This window comes from Protopterus annectens, chromosome 1.part2 (assembly GCF_019279795.1).
Source record: "Protopterus annectens isolate FY-2018-M chromosome 1.part2, PAN1.0, whole genome shotgun sequence".
Lineage (NCBI taxonomy): Eukaryota > Metazoa > Chordata > Ceratodontiformes > Protopteridae > Protopterus > Protopterus annectens.
Genome location: NC_056727.1, coordinates 1,190,323,838 through 1,190,345,921, shown reverse-complemented (window position 1 = coordinate 1,190,345,921; position 22,084 = coordinate 1,190,323,838).

The following is a 22,084-nucleotide window of genomic DNA, read 5'->3' as shown; positions in this document are numbered from 1 at the left end:
TAGCAACTCCGCTCAATCGGCTAAATCGCTAAAGCGTGCTTTATAGCAGGGGCTGGAAAAGACAGGAAATGACCCAAAATGGCCAACAAACCACAAGTCACTGCCCTAAACCACTCCTCTGAGGACAAATGAAGGAGTTATGGAAATGACCCCTAGTGGCCAATAAAACTACAGTTTCAAGTCAGTAACCACCTCTCCGGGGGGCAGGGAAGCTGCTCAATGTTAGTCACTGCCACTGATGAACACAGAGACCCTCCTTCAGCCCAAGCAAAAATGGCCTCACAGAAACTTTCAAACAGTTCAGGAACAGCAAGCCTGTAACTGAACTTTTTTAACTCAGAAAAGTGGGAAAAAAGCAAGATTTTTTTTTTGTTTTGTTTTTTACAGAGATAGCAGAGGTTCACAAGTAATATCAAGTTATAACAGTGCAGTAAATGACCCCACACAAGAGTGCTAGGTCAAGGACAGAAAATATGCAAGTTTTAAGAAAAAAAGATTTAAAATTAAGTGCAAACAGGAAATTCAGCAAACAGCTTTTGGTTGTGCTCTAAATACAGCTACTAATACAGAAATCAAGTTTAACAAGCCAGAAAATGCTCAAGCTAGGCAGCTATGCAGAAAAACTTAGCAAATAAACAGAGAAAAAATACTTAAAATCTCAAAAGTGGCTCCCTTCTTCTTAGCGTTTTCCTCTTGCAGGGTGCTTCACCAACAGCCAACAAGCCTGAAAAGATGCTCAAACCACGAGGCAACTAGGTTTTAAGAGAGGAAGATGAAGGAGTTATGGAAATGACCCCTAGTGGCCAATAAAACTACAGTTTCAAGTCAGTAACCACCTCTCCGGGGCAGGAAGCTGCTCAATGTTAGTCACTGCCACTGATGAACACAGAGACCCTCCTTCAGCCCAAGCAAAATGGCCTCACAGAAACTTTCAAACAGTTCAGGAACAGCAAGCCTGTAACTGAACTTTTTTAACTCAGAAAAGTGGGAAAAAAGCAAGATTTTTTTTTTGTTTTTGTTTTTACAGAGATAGCAGAGGTTCACAAGTAATATCAGGTTATAACAGTGCAGTAAATGACCCCACACAAGAGTGCTAGGTCAAGGACAGAAAATATGCAAGTTTTAAGAAAAAGCGATTTAAAATTAAGTGCAAACAGGAAATTCAGCAAACAGCTTTTGGTTGTGCTCTAAATACAGCTACTAATACAGAAATCAAGTTTAACAAGCCAGAAAATGCTCAAGCTAGGCAGCTATGCAGAAAAACTTAGCAAATAAACAGAGAAAAATACTTAAAATCTCAAAGTGGCCTCCTTCTTCTCTCAGCGTTTCTTCCTCTTGGAGGGTGCTTCACCAACAGCCAACAAGCCTGAAAAGACGCTCAAACCACGAGGCAACTAGGTTTTAAGAGAGGAAGATGAAGGAGTTATGGAAATGACCCCTAGTGGCCAATAAAACTACAGTTTCAAGTCAGTAACCACCTCTCCGGGGGGCAGGAAAGCTGCTCAATGTTAGTCACTGCCACTGATGAACACAGAGACCCTCCTTCAGCCCAAGCAAAAATGGCCTCACAGAAACTTTCAAACAGTTCAGGAACAGCAAGCCTGTAACTGAACTTTTTTAACTCAGAAAAGAGGGAAAAAAGCAAGATTTTTTTGTTTTTGTTTTTTACAGAGATAGCAGAGGTTCACAAGTAATATCAAGTTATAACAGTGCAGTAAATGACCCCACACAAGAGTGCTAGGTCAAGAACAGAAAATATGCAAGTTTTAAGAAAAAGGCGATTTAAAATTAAGTGCAAACAGGAAATTCAGCAAACAGCTTTTGGTTGTGCTCTAAATACAGCTACTAATACAGAAATCAAGTTTAACAAGCCAGAAAATGCTCAAGCTAGGCAGCTATGCAGAAAAACTTAGCAAATAAACAGAGAAAAAATACTTAAAATCTCAAAAGTGGCTCCTTCTTCTCTCAGTGTTTTTCCTCTTGGAGGGTGCTTCACCAACAGCCAACAAGCCTGAAAAGACGCTCAAACCACGAGGCAACTAGGTTTTAAGAGAGGAAGATGAAGGAGTTATGGAAATGACCCCTAGTGGCCAATAAAACTACAGTTTCAAGTCAGTAACCACCTCCGGGGCAGGGAAGCTGCTCAATGTTAGTCACTGCCACTGATGAACACAGAGACCCTCCTACAGCCCAAGCAAAGATGGCCTCACAGAAACTTTCAAACAGTTCAGGAACAGCAAGCCTGTAACTGAACTTTTTTAACTCAGAAAAGTGGGAAAAAAGCAAGATTTTTTTTGTTTTGTTTTTTACAGAGATAGCAGAGGTTCACAAGTAATATCAAGTTATAACAGTGCAGTAAATGACCCCACTCAAGAGTGCTAGGTCAAGGACAGAAAATATGCAAGTTTTAAGAAAAAAACGATTTAAAATTAAGTGCAAACAGGAAATTCAGCAAACAGCTTTTGGTTGTGCTCTAAATACAGCTACTAATACAGAAATCAAGTTTAACAAGCCAGAAAATGCTCAAGCTAGGCAGCTATGCAGAAAAACTTAGCAAATAAACAGAGAAAAAATACTTACAATCTCAAAAGTGGCTCCCTCTTCTTCTCAGCTCTTTTTACTTTTGGATGGGGCTTCACCAACAGCCAACATGCCTGCAAAGACGCTTAAACCACGAGGCAACTAGGTTTTAAGAGGAAGATGAAGGAGTTATGGAAATGACCCCTAGTGGCCAATAAAACTACAGTTTCAAGTCAGTAACCAGTCCTCAAGGGGCAGGAAGCTGCTCAATGTTAGTCACTGCCACTGGTAAAATACAGAGACAGAAAGGTAATTCTTAGCCACTGAATTTTGCATGTATTTATTTTCAACACTTTAAATCTGTCATTTCTTTCATTATATGGAAGAGTGTTGAATACTTACCAACATCCAAATAAGAAACATGCAACATCAGCTGCAAAATGTAAGGTTTCCTCTTAATGAATCTATACTGTTCCATATTTAAGAGAAGTAGGTGCTCAGTGTCCTTTTGAATAGGCTCTGGTATGATTTTATCTTTGATTTTACATTGACCACTGGTGAGGCTGATTATTCAAAATTGTTTAGAGCAAATGCTCCTCCCCCACCTATTTTTGTTAAATGGTACTATTACAGCTTGGTGATATATGTCAGGGATATGTCCTCAATGCTAACATTGTTTGGCATTATTGATAGAGGTTTAATTAGGTTTCCCTTGATTATGTAAAAGAAGCTTCTAGACAGAGTATACCTGATTACTACAAGTCATAGGATGATACTACAGTGTTATTGTTAGCTTGGCATGGATTGCATGTAAATCAGTTGCTGGTCTGTTCTGCACAATCTAGCTACCACTGCACACACTATGTTGTTCAAGATGGAGATTAATGGTTCTGTAGTACAAAGCAGTGTGACTGTGGTGCCTATTGCTTCTGTGTTTTTGTGACCAGTTAGTAAGCATGAGTCACTGCCTAGGGACAGACTGCATACACTTGAATAGGCTCCCTTTGCCAGAGTAGCCATGCCAGGGCAAGTTCTGAAATGTGTCAAATACAAGGCATGGGAGTGGAGGTGCTACCACAGCTCTTGGTTTATGAGTGGATACTGGCTTATGTAGTTCTGCACATCTGTCCCCTCACTTGTATCACCTTTGGCCAGTGTGTCTCTATCTGCATATATCTGCATTTGTGTCCTGTGCATTGCACAAATGATGTTACCAAGTGGCAATACTTGGTTTGCGAGTGGATACTAGCTTATGTAGTGCTGCATATCTGTCCCCTCACTTGTATCATTTTTGGCCAGTGTGTCTCTATCTACATATATCTGCGTTTGTGTCCTGTGCATTGCACAAATGTTGTTACCAAGTGACAATACTTACAGTGTATGAGGGACAGAGATCCATACCACTGTGCGTGGCTCTTCATCCAGTGACTCACTGTTTTAGACTGTGGAGTTTAATGATGGTCTGTTTAAAGACTAATAGTAGAAAACTTCAGATTAGGTCCTGAAAACTCTGACAATGTCCAGGTAGTTTCTTTGGTGTCAAAGTTGACCTCTTAGAATAATTAAGTGGGATATGTGGATCACAGCCTCCACATGGACAGGAAAGAGGTTTTGCTCATGTATAAGACAGCTGCATATGTGTGTGTCTGTACATATGTGTGCTTGTGTGTGTGTGTGTGTGTGTGTGTGTGTGTGTGTGTGTGTGTGTGTGTGTGTGTGTGTGTGTGTGTGATGTATGATGTATGTGTGAGCATGTGTGTGCATGTGCACATGGATGCATGTGTGCACATGTAGGTGTGTGGGCTTGCATGCACAATTGTGTGTTTGTGCATGTGTGTGCTTTTGTTTCTATGTGTGCATGTGTGTGCGTGCGTATGTGTGTACATTTGTTCCTATGTGTGCGCATGCATTCACATGTGTGCATGTGCATTTGTGCAAATGTATGTATGTCTGTGCAGGTGCAAGTGTCTATGTGTGTGTTTGTGTGTGTTTATGTCTGTGTGTGTGTTTGTGAGCATATGGGTGTGTGCACACGTGTGTGCATGTATATGTATGCATTTTTGTGTTTATATTTACTTGTATGCATGTGTTCAGGTTGTACGTGTTGTCAGTATATGTGTGATGTGTCAACATGTATGTCTGTTTGTACACATATATACGCACATATATGTGTTCAGGTTGTGTGTGTCGTATCTGTATAATATGTCAATGTGTATGTCTGTCTGCACATTTTCAGTTCATATGCATTGTCAGCATCTGTATGATGTGTCAGTGTGTATGTCTGTACACATGTATACACACATGCATAATTTCAGGTTGTATGTGTTGTCAGTATCTGTGTGATATGTCAACATGAATGTCTGTCTGTATACATACATACATACACACATGCATGTGTTCAGGTTGTATGCATTATCAGTATGTGTGTGATGTGTCAGACTATGAATCTGCAGAACATTTGGATGTAGAATAATAATCTGTGCGAGGGCAGACTAGAAGTGTCAACCCTCAAGGGCATGCACTACATTGCTAAGCAGAGCAATGTACTGTATATCTGAGCAGATGTTCTGTTTGAGGTACGGCATGCATAATGTACAACTCTTCAGAATACTCCATTATACTTAAATACTATGAGGAGAACCTTTTTTAAGTTCACTCTTTGCTCTGTTTTGCAGGAGTTATATTTGATATACACTGGCTCACATAGGTTCATGGGTAGGTACTAGGCTAGCTGCTCTTGTGGGACATTTTAAGCCTACCCAATTTCCCTTCTAAAGATAAGACTCAAACCTTGTACCTTGTGTCTGTGAGTTAAACACTTTAACCATTATGCCAACCCCCACCCTCCATCCCCTAATAATACCTGCCTGTTAACCAGGTAGGCTCACTAGATGCACAGTCCTTTTTCAGAGGTGACCAGAAAGCAATGTCTAGCTGTCTAGTTGCACAGTAATATAGTAGCCAAAGAGGACTGAGGGAACCAAACCCTGCACCACAAGAGTTACAACTCATAGCCTTAACCCTCTCCACTGACTGCCATCCAAATCTATGGTAGATCCATTGCATTTTTGCTAGCCATATTTATTTATCACATTCTTCTCCTGATGGTTTTGAAATGGAAATTGCAGGACAAGAGGTTGAGTCCCACATGCTGTTTTTAAGGCTGACACAGTATAGAGAAATTATATAATAGGTGCATACTTAAGTACTAGGATAGCTGCCCCTGTGGGCCACTTTAAGCCTATCCAATTTCACTCTAAAGTGAGAACCAAACTCTTTACCTTGTGTCTTGTAAACAACTTAATCATTAAGCCAACCTCTCCCCTTCCATGTATCAGGTACATGACTTGTTCTCCTTATGTCCATCAGATGATGCCTGTGGGTGGTACATCCCAGTTTGCATTTTCTGTCTCATACTGGATGATCTCACCTTCTCCTGGGGCATTAGGCACAAAGCCCACTACATGCCCTACTATCAGTCATCTGTGTTATCATTATACTTTGTGATCCAGTGTAAGTATTAAGCTCGTTTGACCTGGTATGGGCTGTATGTAGGTTCCCTTCAGAGATACTAAAGCATCCAAACCATCTACTTAGGAGGACAGTGACCCTTTCAGCCACTGCATGTGTTGGTGCTATTTCTGTTATACCACTACTGTGAGAAATTCTGAGTTAGGTGAATCAAAGGAAGACATTAATACTGTCAGACATGCAGATGATACCACTCTGATAGCTGAAAGTGAGGAAGCACTGGCGATCCTGTGAGGAAAGCATAAGTACAAAAGGTGATTTATTACTCAACATTAAACAAACAAAAAATCCAAAATGATGTCAGCTTGCTATACTTTTTAAATAGATGGGGAGAATTGGAGCTGGTGCCAAAATCTGCTTTCTGATCTCAAGGATGTCCACACATAGAGACTGCAGCTAAGAAATTATGCTTACATTTTCCAGGATTGGCTATGACAAAACTGGATAAGGTTTTAAAGAGCAAAGACATTACATTGTCAACAAAGTTTAGTATCATGTTTTGCCAGTAATAACATATAGCTGTGATGGAAAATTGATGCTTTTGAACTGTTGATGGGAAAGTTTCAGTGGAGTGCAAGAAGATCAAATAAGTCATTACTTAAGGAAATAAATCCAGACTGTTCACTGGTAGCTCTGTAGCAAATCTAAAACTCAGGTAGTTTGGCCAAAAAGTGTGTAGATGAGATTCACTAGTGAAGACTCTGATGTTGGGAAAGATCAAAGCAAAAGAAGAAGGGTGTGGCCGAGACTACAATGGATAGACAGCATTGCTGAAGCAATGACGACGAGTCTGCAAGAACTTAAAGAAGCAGTTATTGGTACACAAGCTGGGCATGCTAAAGTCCTTGAGGTCTCAAAGAGTCAGATCTGGGCAACTAGACAGCAGGAACAACAACTATTTCACCTCTCATTAGGTCAGGTATCTATCTTTCTATCATCTATCTATCTATCTATCTATCTATCTATCTATCTATCTATCTATCTATCTATCTATCTATCTATCCATCTATCTATATGTCACAAAAATAATTGACTTCAGCAATTGGCTTAGTTTCTGGTGTAATTCCAAAGGGATCCAGTATCTGTCTGCCTGGGATGACATGGCCGACAGGCCTTGATGCTTTGCCAGAGATGGCTTCCACCTGTCACCACTGGGTTTCCAGATCCTGGCCAAGGTTCTCACCTCCACCATTGTGCCTTTTTAGGCAATGTCCCAAAGACAAATCTTACAACATAAAAGACCTGTCAAAAAGCAAATTGAAGGTCATGCTGCTTAATGCTAGGAGCCTTAACCTGAAAATGCACTCACTGGAGGCTCTCCTTGCACTGGAAAATGCAGATGTCTGTGTGGTCATGGAAACTTGGTTCAGGGCTGCAGACAGCACCCCTGCCTTCCCAGGCTATACCTCAGTCCACACACTCTGACCCCAAAATGAGATCGGGAAACTAAGGGTGGTGAAGTCTCTATCTTCATTAAGGACAAGCACACCTACAGACTGGTTTGCCAGCATGATGCACTGGAACTACTCCAGGTGCAGCTGACAGTTGGCAAAACACCCATCGAAGTTATAGTCAGCTATAGACCCCCCCTTAATGACTCAGGGCACCTACTCCTCTTAGCTGGATCTACTTGACTCCATCAAGGTACCCCCTAACACCCTGATCCTTGATGACTTCAACTACCCCACCATAGACTGGGTGAACTATTCCTACACTAATGCACTCACTCACCAGTTCCTTGACTTCATCAGTTCTAATGCACTAGACCAGCTCATCTCATAACCCACAAGGGGAGGTAATATTCTGGACTTGGTTCTCACCAACATGGGCAACGGCTGCACCCCTCCCATAGCATGTTCTTCCCTGGTGAGATCAGATCATCAGACTGTCTCATTCAAAGTTTCTATCCTACCCAACCCTCCCCCAACCATAATCAAGCTAAAAAAACTTCTCAAAAGCTGACCACAACCTCCTAAGGGAGGGCATCTGTAGCTTCACACCATCACCACCCCCTCAGAGGATGCAGACAATTATGATGAACATTATGCCCATGAGTATACAAGCACCTGTACAACTGCATGGATTCAGCCCTATAGAACTAAAACCTGCTCCTCAAGGAAACACAAACCTGTTTGGTGGACATCCTCAATCAACAGGCTTTACAACAAAAGGAAGAAACTGTTGTTCAAGGGTAAAAAGGAACATATTCCAAATTGGAAAAACTCCCTCTTTAGCCTCAACAAGCAAATTAGATCATTAGTGAAAGCCTCCAAAACCAATTATGAATTGAAGCTATACTCTGAAACAAAAGGAAACCACAAAGCCTTCTTCAGTTACGTCAGGAGTCTCCATGGCAAAGCCCAAGTTTGTTCTGAATTAGTACTTAAACTTAGCAGTATCACTTACACTGATCCTGCTTACTTAGTCAACATGCCAGCAAATAGGTTCAGCACAAAAATCAGCCCCTGTTCACCCCAAAGGCCCATTTGACATTCCTGATACTTGTCCTGCACCTCACATCTCCATATATCAAGTGTTAAAGGCCCTATCCAAGGCAAAGAACATAGCTTCCATGGGACCTGATAGCATCCCAGGCTGTATTCTGTACCATCTCCAGCAAGAACTGTTTTTTCCATTTAGCACCCTATTCAACCCACAGCATAAGTACAGGGCTCATTCCAGCAGAGTGGAGAACTGCCATTGTCATCCCCTTGCACAAAGGTGGTGCCACTACTGACCCTGGAAACTATCACTCCATTAGCTTAACAAGTCTGATCTGTAAAGCTATGGAGCATATTATTATGGATCTCATAAACAAGGACACAGGCAATCTCCAAGCACTTGACACCACCTAGTTTGGATTTGTCAAGGGCAGATCTTGCCTGTTGAACCTGATTGACCTGATTGACCTTTTTGAGACTGTCACCAAGGCCAGGGATGAGTGAAAGTCAGTGCATACAGCTTACCTTGACTTAGCCAGGGCCTTTGACACAATCCCCCACTCAAGCATTATCAAAAAGCTAACACAACATGGTATAAATCCCTGTCTCATTAGGTGGGTGGCCAACTGGCTCACTGACAGGACTTTCAAACTCAAAATAGGCACCTCCACTTCAAATAGCAGACCTGTCACTAGTGGAGTTACCCAAGGATATGTCCTGCAATCCCTACTGTTTGACATCTACTTCTCAGAAGTTCAGGCAAAGACAAAAGGCCTGTGGGTGACCAAGTTTGCGGATGACTATAAGTTGGGTGCTGTCAGTGACTCCCCAAAAGATGTTAACATACTGCAAGAGGGTTTCACAGCAATTAATGACTGGTGCCAAAGTCATGGCCTTAAGCTAAATGCAAAAAATGTATCATCATACCATTTGGCAAAAACATGGCCCCTACTGATTACCCTGATTACCAAATCAATGGCCACCCCCTAAGCACACAACCTGTGGTGAGAGACCTGGGTTCTCAGGTTGATAACAGTCTCACATTTAGCCATCATGTAGCGGCAGTGGTTAGAAAAGCCATTTACTTGGTTCCTCTCATAAGTAAAGGGATTGCATCCAGAAAAAAAGAAGTTATTACCTCTCCATACTCCTTCCTCATTAGACCAATAATTGAGTATAACGCTCTGTTTGGTATGTACCATTCCAAACATTTGCACCAACTGGAAAGGCCACTGAAATACCTCACAAAGAGAATCCATGGGCTCCAACACCTGTCCTATTTGGATAGGCTCAAATCACTATCACTCTACTTAGTATCGCACAGATAGCTCAGGAGTGATCTGTATCTCACCTACAAGGCAATCTTGGACCCTGCATTACCTGCTCGAAAGGCCTGAATCTAATATGCGACATCAACAAAACCTGCTGGAAAGACAGGTTTGTCTCCTGGAGGTTGCCCCGTCTCTGGAATAGACTCCCCATACACATCAAAGAGAGCCCCTTGCTGACCATCTTTAACAGCAATTTTGATGAGTGGATGGGAAACTACAAATTTGTCCTAGGTGTTCCACCTGTGTCCCTCACTGACAGGGGCAACAGGTGATGACTAAGGTTTCTTTTTGGCGATAAGGTCTTCACTAGGCTTTTAAGGGCCCCAGGGCCATTAGCCTAGTAACATCCTATGATCCTATGGTCTATATACCTATTTATCTATCTATCTATCTATCTATCTATCTATCTATCTATCTATCTATCTATCTATCTACACACACATACACACACACACACACACACACACACACACACACACACACACACACACACGCCAAGACGCCAAGACGCCACACACACACACACACACACACACACACACACACACACACACACACACACACACACACAAAGCACTGTTTTGCTGTCTTATATTTTCTTGTCTATTTGTGTCACCTAACATCAGAGTATGTACAGCATTTGTACTCACCAGTGAGATATCCATGGGAAATTGTTCAAACAGGTTACTTGTTTGCCAGATGCAGATATTGTGTGTATCCAGGGGCTCTAATACAAACATTTGTGATAGTTCTGTTTTAATTACACATGAAACTGACATTTTAATGAATGACAGTCATGTCCTTGTTCATGTATGACATTCCATATAGATGTTGGACCTTGATATCACATGGGGTGCAGTTACACTAATACCAGCTCTACAGTGCTTGGAAGATCTTGCATGGTTAGAATGACATTCCCAGTATTTCTAGGTGATTTCAGGGACTTACATGCATTCTTTATGTGTTACAATGTGCAGGTGGGGCCATATGCAGTATCCCGAATGGAGATAATTGGGAAATATCTTGAGGTTTTAATGGGCTGTTGGAATGCTGCTTAGGTGCAGAATGCTATAGGAACCCTTCTGTGTCATGACCTGAGTAGGAACAACAATCAACAATCTCTCTACAGCTGCAACAGTACAGCCATATTACATTATGTGTCTTCCCTGCTCTGCATTTCACCAATATCACAGAAACGTGGACACACTCAATGACACTGACATGATGCTTATTTATTCTGTCTTTGAACATGGCACTGACTTCTTATGCTGTGTTTTACATTGCATTAATGTTCATTTCTGTTCACCTTGCCTTACAATGGATTACACAATGTATGTGTTTTTACACCAATTTATGTAATGGAAATTAGTTGGACAAGTCTAAATTAATAGAACGTTCCGAACTCACAGCGCAGCTAAATGGCAGCCTCCTTTCTTTTATGGTATACTACACTTCATTCAGTCAGCATTAAAGCTTGTTGTTAAAACAGTTAGAATAGCTCAGATCTATGGATTTAAATACTTAAGTGCATTTAATGTAAGAGTAAAATGGTGTTTATTTGACTGATTTAGTATAAATATTGTACTAGTGATTGGATGAGATATGATTATTACAACTGTCAGGATTATGATGTGCATACTGATGTGTACACTGATAGAGTTGTCTGCATTGGTAAATTGTCACTCATCTGAAAGTGCATCTGTGATCATGAGCTAAAGAGAAGCAACAGTCTACAAATACATGGAAAGTTTCATATACTTTAAAAATATACATCAGACCTAACTCAGACGGTAATCGTTCTAGACTGCTATATCTAGTGCACAAGAAAACTTGACTTTCAAGTAATCAGGGAAAGGTAAAGCAGTTCAAAGGTATGCTGCATTCATCCCTGGAGGTACACTTTAATCCATCTAGTCTTATAAAAAAGCTTGTTATAATGGTTGTAATAGTTCAAGTTTGAAGTTTAAAGCAATCATTAAATATAAATATGCAGATTTAGTGAAGATGAACAGACACTGCTGCAGTAACAGTGAAGCGTAACATTATTAGTTGGAGATTACATGGTAAAATGAAAAAAATAAACAACCAGAATTGTTTTTTTTTTCAGGACATTACATACCAGCTGTCAGACCATAGCAGGCAACGTACATTTGCTAATACAAAATGAAAGAACACAGTGAAGTACTCTGTTTCAGACCGAGATGTAATAAAGTATAAATATAGTCTGATGTTTCATTATCATACAAGTAATTAATCTCTCCTGATCTGGAATAAATGTCTTACTCATCCATCTTGTGTAAACTGAGCAATGATGCTATTTCATCAGTAAGTACACCCTTCAACCCTTCTAAGGCATCATCTTAAGGATACCATTGGCCATTTTTCTCTTTGGAAATGAGACTGGGGTGGGGGCTGGGTGGTCTATACAGAATGCTTAAATGAAGTGTTGCTGTTTAGAGGACAGTAGAACCACATTATCTGATCTCATTCCATTTTACTTGTCCATAATGTTGTTTAATCCCATCCTTTGAAGGCACAGATTCCTTGTTTGCTATCATTTCCCTTCCTTTACATTTTGTGATCTGGTATGCTTAAATCTTAATCATGGATTTCTGTTTGCTGTACTTTTATTTCTTTTTTTCAAGTTTTCAGTTACTATCAGAATAAAAGTAAAATCTGCCGACAATATAACTGTCACTGAACAGCAGTAATAAACCGTATGCAACAGATACTGTTTTTTGTCTTCTCTTAAGAAAAGAGCACAGCCAGATGGGTCTATATATCACAGTGTATAGCATACATTGAAAATCCATCAAAATGGTAACAATTACAGTGGCAGGAAAAAAGTGATAAAGTAACCATAGAAGTTTCCTGCACACATTCAAATGAGTTACAAGAAATTTGATTTTGTAATTTGTAAACAAAGGAATGCAGAAAAACATTCCCCCTAAATCTAAACACACGTAGGTAAGCTATGACAGGTTAAGATGCAGAGAAAGTAAGTTTACATACCATGAGAAGCAGCTAAAGTTGGGAGAACGTCTCATGGTCTAGTATAGTATAGACATTATTGAAAGTTTTGCATAATTTTAAAGAAAAGAAGTCTCACAGTTGTGACTGCAAGACTGCAAGACAAGTTTCTAGCATGCATATATAGCATTCATGATGAGCATGATACCAAGTTGAGACCCTTGTTTTTTATCTGCATCAGTCCAGTGGCAGTGAATTAATAACTTTCAGTGGGCAAAGTAACAAAAAAGTCATAATCTGATAAACATTAAGATTATGGGTTAGCTGCAATTCTGCTTGAGCTGCACAAAGTAGGGCTGGTTGTGTGTTCTTGGTGTGATATATGATCTATCACCAGGGCTAGTTGTGTGTTCTTGGTGTGATATAGGATCCTTCACCAGGGATGGTTGTGTGCTCTTTGTGTGATATAGGACCCATCCCCTAGTCTGTTATTCCTCTCATTGACTTTTTCTCCTTATTACTTGCATACTGTTGTTAAATATTTAATATGTTTGCTATTAAGCAGTTGCCTGATAATTATTTTGCCATTATTTACATACCACTGTTTGTACAACTGTATTTAATTTGGATTTTTTGTGGATAGTTTGTTCCCAGGCATCTGCTAAAAATGTGTTATGACTAATCAGAATGTTCCAGTAAGTAAATATAAACAAATGATCAAACACACGCACTTGTCTTGAGTTTAATCAAAGCCGAAGAGCTTAGTAGGAATAAAGGGTAGAGACGAGTTGCAGGTAAACCGCAAGTCACACAGTTATAGTCTGTTAATCAAATGGTAATTGTGGAGTTATGAAGATGAAGATATCTGTAAAACATGCAACTAGAGAGAAGGAATCACTCTAAGAGTCTTTTAGGTCTGTTAGTAGAGTTTAGAGTAGAGTACAGTGGGTCTAGCATATTGTTTATTGCTTATTGCTAAAATATCACTACTGTTCCAGGACTGCCACAAGAGGGGAACTTGATTTCTTGTCAGCTGGTATTGTTCCAAAAACAGTGTTGTGTAATCATTTTGAGACAGAGACTTTCTCCTTTATGTGCACAGCAAGAAAATCAGTCATACGAGTAGTTATGATGATAAACTTAGCAATGCCCTTAAGTAAGTAAAACCAATAGCCAAGTCTTTTAATTAGAGAGAGTTCAGCTTCCTGCTATGAGGGAAAGTAGCCACTGACAGTTACATAGTAGGCAGTAATAAAATGTCTATTTGGTACTAAGAAAAATGGGGTAAATGGAGCCTTCTCCTTCTGCCTGAAGAAGATTTTCTTTTAACTTATGGACAACTAAAGCTCCAGATGAGTTCTGTGATTATTACCTGGAGACATTTGATGTTCCTCACCATTCCAAGTGCAGGCAATCTGAATGGGATGGATACAAATAAATACAACCACCTGAATAGTAGACCTTCCACAAGGTTAAAATATCATGGGTGATGGTTACCTCAGTCTCTAAACTGGAGATTACAACAGCCATTTCACTGTTCATGTTCTTATGAACAAGGGAGTAATGTGTGCACATGAGTAGATTGCACTTATGGACATTGATCTAATGTCTACAGATTGTTTCAAAGCTTCTGAGGACAGACATCAGTTCATTGAGGCTGTTCCTGTTATCTGGAATGTTTATGGCAGAAAAGGAACTTTGAAAGGCTAGGGAAGAATTATGTGGGGGATTTGGATTATGGCATTCAGTAGCTCCAAGGCAAGGAGGAGCAGATATGTAAAACAAGAAGACTAGTTTACCACCTTTGAGAATTCTGAAAGGAAAGAAAATCGAAGGATTAAGAGAGAGAGAGAGAGAGAGAGATAGTGAGACAGAGAGGGAAAGTCCAATACATAGTTTTTGTTCAGTACTTCAATACAAGATAACATTTTTTGCCCAAACAAAATCTGCTAGTGCATCATGTAAGTGTAACCATTTAGGAGCGAGGAAAGTTTTGATGACTGCTGCCATATTCAGCAGATTTCTTGCATTATCTGAAATGTGTTGGTGTTTATGAAGCCCTTCATCCACTTCATACATTAATCCCTCAAGGTCATATAACATTAAAGGAAAGAGAATATGCAGTTGTATTAAAAATTGAGTATTTCCTTTCCACCCTGAGGCTGCTTGTTCTTGGAGAATGAATAGACAAGTAGCTGGAGGGTGGCATTGAGTTTGGGGGGTTAGGCTCCATTTAAAATGAAGTATAAATTATGTTAATACTTTAATTATGTAACATCTAAAAATGTTTGTATTGTATATGGTGCACATGAATGTGAAGAATCTCAGTTCTGTATGTCGATTTTTGTATTCGAGTATGGTTTATGCAATCTCTGAGCCATTTAATGCAACCAGAAAGGCTGAACCTGTTTTATCAAAAGGGCTTGAAAGTACTACTTTGGATGAAGCTGAAACTAAGCTCCTCATTTGGGTGCTTCACCCCTTCACCTTTTAAGTAATATAACCTTCACCAAAATCATGCAGTCTTAAAATAACTGTGATCCAGAAGTATTTTTCTTGCATCCAGTTCATTCCAAGCAAAGCTAAGTACTTTGGTTTGTTAAGTTTAACTTATATAACTTATTGTAAGCATTCGTTGCTGTATTTTTTAACCTAGTCTGCTCCAGTAAATCACCCTTAACAGCCTTCTGTAAATCCTCAGTATACCACCCACTTTAGCTCACCAATTAAAGGACTGGACAGCAGGGATATGACATTTCCTATCTTCCCTGTGGCCAGCTTGGTGGATACGAATATCTTGAGGAAACACAGTAATTGTCTCATGTTTACTGACTACCATTTAATCCTTAAAGCAACAGATACAGTATGCTAGAGGTATATTTATACAATGTCACTGGATACTAAACTCTTACACTCATGTAGACATCAAGTTGTCAAAACTATGCTCACAATGCCCATCACAAATAGCACACAGGTCTTTATCACCAAATTGAAAAGACTGGAAGACGAATGGCTTTAACATTGAAAATGCTGTTCATCAAGGTGTTTATTGTGAGATCGTGGTACAGTGAAGATTGGAAAATTTGCCCTTTTCTCACTGTAGTGCGATCTCGGAGTTGGTATATATAATTATTGGGGGAGGGGTGAGGGGCAGAGCCCTCACAAGAGCGACTTTGATGAACGGTATTTTCAATGTTAAAGCTGTTTGCTTTTCAGTGCTTTCTGTTTAATGATATAGACCTATAGCACACAACACACGCATAGACCAATGTATTCTGAAATACTTAAATGCAATGTTCTTAAACAACAAAGATCTCCTAGGCTATCCCTTAGCAAAACTATTCCTCAGCAAACCCAAAAGCACTCAGCAAAGACAACACCTACCACCACACATCCAGCCACAGTAAATAGAACCCCAAATACAAAGCCCTTAATTCAAGCAAACACACTTCCCAGGACTCTAGTCATAGTGGGCTTTATTGTTAGATATTCTGATGTCCGTCTAACCAGGCTGAACAAGGAGAAGATAATGGCTAGCTGCTTCTTTGATTATCTGCCAGGATTTGCAAAATTGCGCATGGACTCAAGTCATTACCCCATGAGTGACAGTATGATTTCATCATAGTCGATGCAGGTGTCAATGCCCTGAGACGTACCTCTCTGTGCTATATGATGACAGAGACATTATGAAGCTCTTGGACTATATATCTCAGGCTGATATGAGCCTAGCATTGAGCAGCATATTACTTTCACCAAGGATGATTTTGCAATATGAACAAAAGACGATTGATTTTAACAACAGGAATGATCTGTACCTGTACCCTCTTAGCTGTCAAGTACTGGCTAAAACTTTATTCACCCCCATAGTGCCTTTTTTATGCAATACCAAGTTGACAAACCTACAGAAACAGCAAAATCAACTCAACTGAACCTCAAGTTTTTACCGCTCAATGTCAGGATCATATCCTAAACCAGAACTACACTTCCCCAAGTCTTTCCTTATCTGTAAGAATACAGACATCTTTGCAGTTACTGAGACATGATTTAAGCCAAAGAGAGGACCCTGGCAGTGCACGTTTCAGTGAGTGCCTTCCACACTTTTAGACCTGCACAAACACGGCCTAAAAGTGGAATAGTCTCAATATACATCAATAACAAGCATGCCTCTAGGATGGTTAAACAGGATACACACATACTTAGGCATAAATATTTCAAGCATGGGCATTAATGCCATTCTAGCCTGCCAATATACCAAAACAGTTGTTCCCATAATTAGTGTCCAGGCTATTCTTAAAAGTATCTCAACTAGTACTTGCTTTAATGTAGTTTGGTAGTCTGTTCCATGCTTTCTCAGAGAACCAGTTAACAAACTTCTCATTCCTATAGACTTTTCTGCATAGGTTATCTGATGATTCTTTACTATTTTTGAAAATCCAGACATTTCTAGAGATAGTTGTCTTTAAATTCCCTATATATGTCAATAAGATCTCTTCTTAATTATCTGTAAGAGACTCTCTACAAGTTCATATATTTTAGTTTTTCATAATAACTTAAATTTTCATATCCATGGATGCAATTGGTATATTTCCACCATAGTCTTTCCAGTTTACTCATGCTTGTTTTCTTATAAGATTTCCATATTGTTATTCTATACTCATAGGTTCATAGGTTCATAGGTTCATAAGTAGGTACTTGGCTATCGGCCCAAGGGCCTACGTAAGCCTAGCCAGCAAGGTACCATAGCTTACGCTACCCAAGAAAGTTATTTTCCTGTGCCACTGTCTAGCAGAGACACAGAAATGATCCCGGGATGTATTTTCTATTTCCTATCCACTCATCAAGATTTTTCTTGAAGAGTGCTAATGAAGAACTTTGCTTGACATAGATGGGTAGCTTTTTCCAGAGTATAGGAAGTCTCTGGGACAGGAATCTATCCCTCCAGAGTGTCCTGTTTATTGTGGTGACAAGGTTTATGTTCCTAGAGCATGTAGCTTGGAGGGATTGGGATTTCTTTAGGTGTAGCATGTCCAACAGCTCTGGGTTTGACATAGCTTTATATGTTAGGCAGAGATCTCCTTGGAGTAGGCGATATGCTACGGAGTAAAGCTGGAGTTTTTTGAGGGGGTCAGTGTAGGGCATTTGTTTGAGGCCAGTAATCCTCTTTGTGAGGTACTTCTGTGGCCTTTCCAGCTGCTGCAGATGTCTTGTGAGGTACATTCCAAAAGGGGCATTGTACTCTATAATGGGTCTAATGAGTGACAAGTAGAGGGGAACAATGACCTCTTTTTTCCTGGATGAGAACCCTTTTATGATGAGGTGTGCCACGTAGAAGGACTTCTGTCCACCTGGGTCCCAATGTCTCTTATCACGCATTCAGTTTTAAGTAGATTGCTGCCTATGTGGTAGTTCATAGGTACAGAGTTTTTACCAAAGGGGATGATACTGCACTTTTTGGCATTGAGCTTGAGGCCATGGCTCTGACACCAGGCATCTGTCTCAGTGAGGCCTTTCTGTAGGACTTCCACATCATTTGGGGACTTGACTATGGCTCCTAGTTTGCAGTCATCTGTGAACTTCGTCAGCCAGAGGCCTTCTGTGTTAGCCTGTACTTCAGAGAAGTAGATGCCAAACAGGAGTTTAATGTAATTAAACAAACCTGGGGATTTGATAAACTAGATGTAGGCTGCACACAAAGCCTACACAGACTTTATGTGTTTGCGCAATGAGCAGCAGTGCCAATTTCACATGCATGCCTAGCATCACCTTCAAATGTAAACAATTAATGTTTCTTGGCCAGCAACAAACCATGTAAAGCAACACCAATACCAGTTAACATATAAACCTATTTTCCTATGGGCAAACTAGATCTGCAGGACTGTGCAGAATGCCACAATGATTACAGGGTTATTAATAAAAGTATGTATACAGTTCCAACACATTATATAAAAGTGTATACGGTGCAGAGTATTGTGGAAATATTTTTCAGGCATACTGAATAAAATTTGTGTAAATGATCAGTAAGGTACACAAAATGCTTTATCAATAAATAGTCAGGGGAGGTGTGTGCATTGAAAAGGGACACGCAGATTAATTGTAGGAAGGAACATGGGGAAGAGGACAAGTAAATCATGATAATGTACAGCAGATGAGGACATGTCAATGAAGACAGTTGTAGCATGAGCAATAATCACATATTGACATGATGCAGTACGGACTGCACAGTTATTGTATATTATGTAACTGTCACACAAGGTGACATATCAGTGGAGAAGATTCTTTGTGATATATACATCCTGATATGAACGATGAAGAGGACGTATATCAGGGATGGTATGTACAATAGGAATTAGGTGCATATTGTGAAGCTGTGCAAAAGGAGTTGCCTGGTTATGACTATAATATCAGTAGAAGTCTCAACCAAGTGTGACACATAGTAACAGGCCCATGGACAACAGTAGACAGAAGCACACACAATCGTGGACAATATGAGAATAATACCAACAGTAGTCCCATGTATTTGACATAACATATGTGCTTGTGAGTGATCATAAGCCTATTGTACATGTGTGTATATTTATTGGATTGCATTCCATTCTGCCACTGTCCATATTGGGACAGATGCACCACACCATGACAGAATTAGCAATCACACAATCAGTAGTCTGGAGATGGCTTGCAGAGGCTCATGGAAGGACTCTGCTTCATGATGTGTGTATGCATATTTGACATGAGAACATTCTCCACTCCTCTGCAGGAAGGCTGTCATGTGGCCAGAAGAAAAAGGAGGATGGTGGATGCAGGGCTCTATATGAAAGTTTCCCTGAGTGGTAGTGAAATACAGAGCGATTCCAAAGATCATACAATGACCATAATGTGCCACCACACACACACACACACACACACACACACACACACACACACACACACACACACACACACACACACACACACACACACACACAAAAAACAGTAGACTGGGCCTGATTTGAACCTTACACCTGTGTATGTATAGAAGATGAATGCCATGCAATGTCAAAGGAGCAACACCACATATATCTGAGTGTAACACCATCATGTTGCACTTTATGGAGTATGATAGCATCATTGTATGCTGAGGAGACCATGTTGGGAGGAGTGTAGGGCATGAATGTGGAGTCACATCCCTGTGTAAAATTGTCTCAAAGTGACAGGTGCATGTATAGACATGAAGTTGCCTACTGTCAGATTAGAATCCTTGTATATGGGGATAAAGTAGCTTGCAAACACAGTAGTTAATGTTACTGCCATGGCACAGGTTTGTCTTGAATGCTGTCAGAGTGCATGTTTTACTAGATGACATCATTGCTGTATGCTACAATGAGATGTTCAGAGTAGGGTTTGACATAGCCCTGGACTCACGTATAGTTCTAAAATTGTCACTATAGTGATTGCTGAATGCACACACAGTTGACAGTAGTCAGAATAGAACCCCTACCCAAGTATTTATAAAGCAAAGCAATTAACACAATTGCCACAACACAGTGTCAGACAATAAGTGATGACATCTGCTGTCTCTGGTGAAGAAGAGTATGGTAATAGCAGTGTCCCTCATACAGGTGTAAAATAGTCTCTTGAATGTCAACCAGCTGAACAAACACATACAAATACACCAGCTGACTGTAGTAAGAGCAGAATCCCTACCTAACTTAGTACACTGACAAAAGAACTCTGTATTTAATGCATGCACCAGGGCATAGTCTGACCTTTATAATGCTGCAGGACAATTTAAAGTGGATGATATCATCACTGGATGTTTGAGAGATGATGTGAGGCATCAATTAAATGGATGGGGCATGTACAACTGTCAAAATATTGGTATTTCATGGGATTGTACTGATGACTAAAGGATACACAATTATGCTCTTTTTATGAGACATACACACACAAGCTGAGTACAGTGAGATTAGAGCTCCTACCTAACTAGGTGCACTGACTAGATAACTCAGTACTTACAAGTTCTATGGCACAAGTCTGACTTTTGTGATACTGTTGTACAATTTATAGTGGATGACATCAATATTGGATGTTTGGCAGAAGATGTTGAGAGGCCTGTATGAAATGAATAACTAGCCATGTATGACTCTCGAGATATTAAAGTTCTGCATGTTACCAGATTGATGAGTGTGCAAAGTATAATATTTGCTGTTGTGTTTCCAATGTGCAGGTATACTTTAAGAGACAGCTTTACAAAATTTATACAAACAGCTGTACACATTCCTACAAGTACTGGAAAATCTGAATGTGTATTGTCAGTATAAAGATGCACAAGGTATATAAAAAATATTTTTTTATTTATTTCTGTAGTGTAGTTGATATATTTGGGAAAAGTACTGAGAAACCAAGTTTCAAGTGCATGGGTGCAGGTAACACATGGCTACAGTGTAAATATGTGTTCTTTCATTAAAAAGTGCCTTCCCTTTGTTTGTGTTTTTGCATGTACTTTCATGGCATGAATGCAGCAAATGTAAATAATGCATGCTAATGTGCACTTTCCATACTGCGCTGCCAAGCAGCTGGTTTGCATGATCAATGGCAAAGTGCAAATGTGAGATACACATTTATGCTGCTTTCCCCATGTCCGTATAGTTAAGTGATGAGCAAATGTGAGCCTCTGCTTTACTGATAAAATTATGAGAGTTCTATTGGTTTGTTTACCTCAGCACAAGCACTTTAAGTGGGGAGGCATGGCAGAGGCATGGCAGTCAGCACTTTGGATAGTACTGCTGGCCTATAATTGGTGGCAGTAGGTGTAAGTTTATGGATGTATTTCTTTTTGAGCACAGATTATACAGGGGTCAAATCCAGGTGTATCTAATTGTTTTAAAAATGTATTTGTAATGTAATTAAATCATTCTTAAAAGTAGTAAAAATAAATTATTTATATTGTAATAATTCATTTTATGTTACATATGATGGTACTAATTATCTCTTTCTTTCTCTTACCCCAACCCCCCTCATCTCTTTTATTATTTACACACACACACACACACACACACACACACACACACACACACACACACACACACACACACACACACACCATAAATATATGCATTAGCAAATGCAACTTTTATCTGTATGCACTTCTTAGAAGTTTACTGGTGCCATAGGCATTTTTGTCAGGGAATTTTACTTCCTCCTTATTAACTTTCATCAGAAATGTTACTGTTACAACTGTTTCTCTTACAGTCTTCTATGTTAAGTCATTGAAATGTAAATGTCCTATATAGTCAATGATACAGGGGTACTTTC